This window comes from Notothenia rossii (assembly GCF_949606895.1).
Source record: "Notothenia rossii genome assembly, chromosome: 5".
NCBI classification, from domain to species: domain Eukaryota; kingdom Metazoa; phylum Chordata; class Actinopteri; order Perciformes; family Nototheniidae; genus Notothenia; species Notothenia rossii.
In genome coordinates this window covers 55,167,094-55,172,611 of record NC_136903.1, presented here as the reverse complement: position 1 = coordinate 55,172,611, position 5,518 = coordinate 55,167,094, and the positions used below count along the sequence as shown (strand labels likewise).

At 36.0% G+C, this 5,518-nt stretch overlaps 1 long non-coding RNA gene across 1 annotated transcript; it reads right to left on the bottom strand.

Moving 5' to 3' along the window:
- Positions 1-487: 487 nt before the first annotated feature.
- LOC307040251 lies at positions 488-3,877 on the bottom strand. Its single transcript, XR_013808462.1, has 3 exons — positions 3,587-3,877; positions 2,431-2,523; positions 488-1,420 (listed from the first exon to the last, which is right to left on the bottom strand). It is a non-coding gene; the product is annotated as an uncharacterized lncRNA (long non-coding RNA).
- Between the last annotated feature and the right edge of the window lie 1,641 nt (positions 3,878-5,518).

Below are 5,518 nucleotides of genomic sequence, written 5' to 3'. Positions count from 1 at the left end.
TGATCGAGCCAGAATTGTTGACTTTTTTCATATAGGGGTTGCATTGTTTGGATCCTCACTCTAGCTTTCCAGTAGTTAGTTGACCGGGTTGTCCACCCAGGTTGTGATCCTTGAAGGTCCTAGATATCATTTCTGGTGGACAACCTTTTACAACATTCCATGTCTGATTTCCCAAAAAATTGGGGTTTGCCCCCTGCATTCAAAAAAATAACTCATTGGATGAACTCGATTCAATTGTGGGCAGGATTTCCATCCAATAAATATTCGTAGCCCCAACTGAAACTAAAAACATCCATTTAATAAAATTGAATTGAGTTAGTCCAACTCATTTTTATCAAATAAAGCTGAAATAAAATTATTACGTTAAGTAAATTAAATGAATTTACATTTGTCCAACTCAAACTAATATAATTAATTGGTAAATAAATAATGTAAAAATATAATTATTTTTCACTTTCTCCCCCATTAAGACACTCATGAGACAAAACCTAGTTGAGATATTTTTATTGAAAATTCTCAGATAACAATTACACCTTGAGGTGGATAGCCAATCCTCACTTTACTTGTGTAAACAGTGTCAAAGTTCTCTGTCAGATTTATTTGTCTGTCTGCATTTCTTTTTTTATAAAACATATCAATAAACAGACTGAGCAGGAGAAAAAAGCAACTCAGAAAAATAATAATAATGCCAATCATGGATGAGGAAGGTGACAGTAATCCTCAATTCAACATCAATATTTATATACACATCTCAATATTAGCTCTACTTGAAAACACAGAGCAAGATGTAAAAATATTTTTTTTAAAGAACATTTTTAAAGTGGTGCAAATAGCATTCCCGTAACAGTGCCGAAAATGGTGAAAAATGAACACCCAGCTATCTCCAAGTGCCACAAACAACAAAAAAAACTATAAAAAGGTGGATGCTTTGCACTGCTCTCCAAACAGGGAATATCATTGGGTGGTTTTGATATATAAAAGAGCGCACTGCACAAACCCTACAGTATATTTGGTAATTCAATAAGTGTAGTGTAGCCATTTGCTTTGAACCTACAATTACAAAAAAGCTAAATATTTGTTAAGGAAACTTGACAATAAACTTGTTCACCTCTTATGCAAACAGCTTGATTTTCAGCTGCTGTATTTTTGCATTCAGCTTGTGCCCATACGAGTTCATTACGATCTTCTGTAGAAACTAAAAGGTGTACTTCAGGTTGTCCGGGAAGCTGAGATCAAGGGCATAAATGATCCCCAAGAGCATGATGAGTCCCACAATGACGCTCCCTACGTTTTCCATGACTTTAATGCCTTCGATAACAATTCTCACGTCCTCTGGCCCCCCATCCCCGTTTCTTCGGATCGTGTAAATCCCCATGACTGTGTTGGAAATGTCCCTCTCTGCATCGTCAGCGGCGGAGGCCTGAAAACAACACAAACACGTATGTTAAGTAAAAAGCTGAACCCCACAAACAGAAAACGGTGTATGAAATATAAATAAGCATTCTTAAACCATCAACTGCAGTTTAGAGAAGCAGATTTGCTTCTGTCTGGCTCGCCTAATTGACCAATACTGCTTTAAACTGAGATAAGGACCTCCAACCTTATCAACATACAGAGCCTGAAATACAGAAATAAATAGTTGTACAAAAATATAGAAATAAATTAAATCTAATAAAGATAGTTATCCATGTATGTCCTGTTTGCTTATCAACCTTTACTTATTTATTCATACATTTACCTATTTATTTCTATATTTATTATTTTATTCATGTATTTATTTCAGCATCTATTTATTATTTTATTTATTTACTCCTGTAATAATTTAAACATGTATTTCTGTATTTATTAATCCATTCACCTACTTATTTCTATATGTATTTCAATATTTATTTATTCGAGAATTTATTTATTTCAGCATGTATTTATTCATTTCTGTATTAATTGATACGTTTATTTATTGCCATATTTATTTATTTATGCATTTACCTACTTATTTCTAGATTTATTTATTCTTAAATGTATTTATTTCAGCATTTATTTATTATTTATCCCTGAATTAATGTATACATTTATTTTTTCATTAATATCCATATGTATTTATTTATTTCCTTATTTATTCCTGTATTTATTTTTTCATTTATTTATTTATAATAATAATAATAATAATTTTAATTTGTATAGCGCCTTTCAAGAGACCCAAGGACCTTTACAATGGGAAACAAAACAACAAAATAATAATAGTCACAAGGATACACAGGTTAGATACCTAAGTAATACACACAAGCGAGAAGTTGACATTATAGACATCTAGCCTTGGGTATGAATGGTGGTGTGCCATCGGATGTTCTCATTATAAATACATGCCATGGTATTAATAAATTAGGGTAACACTGTTCAACGCTACATGGGAAAAATATTGTATAAACTTACCAGATACTCCTTGAAGAACGAGTCTGGATCTTCAGTTAGGTATATTACAAGGCTTCTCAGGATGCACTCCCTCCTGGTGTTGATGTTGTCACACTAAAGCAGAAGCAGGGTCGACAAATCAGGACAGAATTTAGTTAATGTGGGTGCAACAGAGCGGTTTGACCAGAAAGGTCAAATCAGTCGAAATGTCCCTAAGCAGGACATGGTATCTGACGGAAAAAAAATTGGGGGGGGGGGCTCTGCCGCAGCACGTTAAACAGTGTGCGACCGTTATTAACATTTTTCACAGAACAGGAGACACACTTACTGGAGCCCGCTGCACTGTAGGCCAACGCTGTAAATACTTCTGTATAAATTAGCTCCTGTCTCTTTAGCTTTATTACAAGTTGACGGGAGTTCTGCGTTAGCTTTAGCATTAGCTATTGTGTTGAGTGTGGAGACGATATAAGGGGACTGCGGGAGAATAACCCAAATCTAACAAATTCAAAGTGATGACTCTTTTTCTAAAGGTTTACCTCAAGTACGAGCAAAAAGTATGCAGCATTAAAACTACTCTGAGAAGTCAAATGGAATCAAATAAGTAACTTAGGCCTACGTTTCTGCACAATTGTGGGTGCCTGCTTGTGAGTGAGGTTACCCATAAAAGACTCAGCACATTATATTATCTCATTATTTAGATTAAATATTTGGCAGTAAAAAAAAGACCAGTGCCTAAACTCAACTCAACTCCTACAGTCCTCCTCTGCCTGCCTGCACTAAGGCCAGAAGAGATGAACAGACCTGAGCATTATGATAGAAAATGGCGGCGCTTACCTCATGCACTTTAATTACTCTTTGCATTTTTTTGGTTGGATATAAACTCAATTTTGGTGTACTGTGTTCAATGAAAATAACATTAAATATAATATAATACAATCCACTGATCTCCATTATCCAGCAGGTATTCAATGCTACCCACATGTAGCAAGCTAGCTTCTAGCTACCAGTTATCTGGCTAGCCATAGCTAGCTTGCCGTTTACAACTAAAAACGGAGCAAAAATATAACACGGTGGTTTCAAATATTCTTGTCGATATTACTGTATGAAAAGGCATTACTTGGAAACAGGGTACGTTCTAAACTACTAGAGACTACTAAAAAACTACTAAAATACTTACCAAAGAATAGACTTTCCCCAGTCAGTTTCCACAGTCAGTGTCAGAGAAAAGGAGGCAAAAGACAGAACGGATGTGCGCATGCGCAAAGGGGATGTGCAAAGGGGCGGTCCCCAGATGAAAACAATTCATTTTGAGTTGATCTGTCCTAAATACATTTAATAAGTGAATTGATTAAACTAATTTGTGTTACACTAATGAACTATACTTAGGTTTATTTCTTAATTAAAAATATTTAATAAAGCGAACATTTGTATATTGTGTCAAGTCTAAGAAGGGCTTGAATCGTTTTTATGAGTGTGGGTACAACGTGTATAAAAAGAAACAACAAACCACGGCAGAGAGACATTGAACCACTAGAATGCCAATAACAATAAACAATAATGATGTGATTATTTGATCACCCCTACATGGTGAAATCAGCATCATACAACTACAGTCATAAGACAGAATTGATCAAATCCAAATCCAAAAAAGCTATCCAATGCTGTAGAATAAAGGACGAGACCCTAAACAAAAAGTATTTATATAATGTCTACCCAACACATGATTTGTGACATCATTAATTATGATATGGCTATATTTGTACAGGCTATATGTTTTATGATGGGGTAGTGTGAAAGGATGTACATTGTGCTGTCTTTTTATATTTGTATTGCTTTTAATTATGATATGGGTATGATCATTTAAATATTTGAATAGACTATATGTTTGATATACATGAAGCATGAATAGGCTACCCATTACATTTCATTGTGCAAACCTGAGTTGTAAAATGATTCATGTTGTTGCACTGTTGGAGGAGTGTGGGACTTCAAGGTGGGGTAGGTAATTTTGGAGAAACCAGCTCGAGTGCGCTAGAATTTGAAAATACACAACGGGAAAAAATCTGCCACTTCCTTACAGAGCCCCTCCTCCAACACACACGAACGCGCACATGACCAATGAGGGCACGAGATAAGTTTGTGCACAGATGGAAGGCTGACAGGCAGGTAGGCCATCCAGTTATTTTAGCCGGGCCGGCTCAGATGATTGGTCATGCTTTTTACAGTACCACGGCTTCCACAGATGAAATGTTTTATGTATTTATTGTCAAAGCATTTAGTATATTCATTGCTATCGGGATGTTAAGAGCATTCCATGGAATATAACAAAAAGTGTTTCTGAAATAAATTACATACCCCACCTTTAAGTTTTTAATTGCCATATCTACACTGTGCACATGACAATACAAGGCAAGCCTTGACTCCTTGAATCCTTGATAGATGAATGAACCTTGTAAAATTCACACATTTTTCCGAATGAAGAAATAGTAATTGAATTATTAAATAGAGCCTTCATTTTCCTGGGGAATCATTCACGGTTGCAGCAATGCAAGAATGAAAGCAAGGCTGATGTGGGCTCAATCTAAACAATTATGGTGTCAATATAACACAGCCATAAATTGTGCAATCAATGTGTAGTTCAGAATAATGACTTAAAGCAAAGTTATAGCATGATGGCTATTAAAATTGTAATATTTGTATAGGCTATATGTTTTACAGGCTTGTAGCTTGAAGGGGCAACCAATTACGTATAATTGTGCAACCATTATTGTAAAGGATGAATAAATGAACCTTACAACCATGTATAAATCACAAAGAGAAATGTAAAGATGAATGGTTGATTGCAGGGTTTGCAGTGGTTGAGTAGGTGGTGCAGTGGGAGAAAAATAACTGCTTGTTGGAATATATGAAGAAAAATGAAATCAGTGTAACCCACACAAGGCTGTGTCAGCTGACTCGATGGTGAACTCAGATACGTACAGCAGCGGGCCTCATGGAGACAGTTGCCACGGAGACCGGGGCGCACGTCATCCTGTAGCTGTTGCCATGGTCCTCCTGACGTCAAAGCCCCTTGAAAGATGCTCAGGAAACCCCCTGGCTCGGTTGCCAT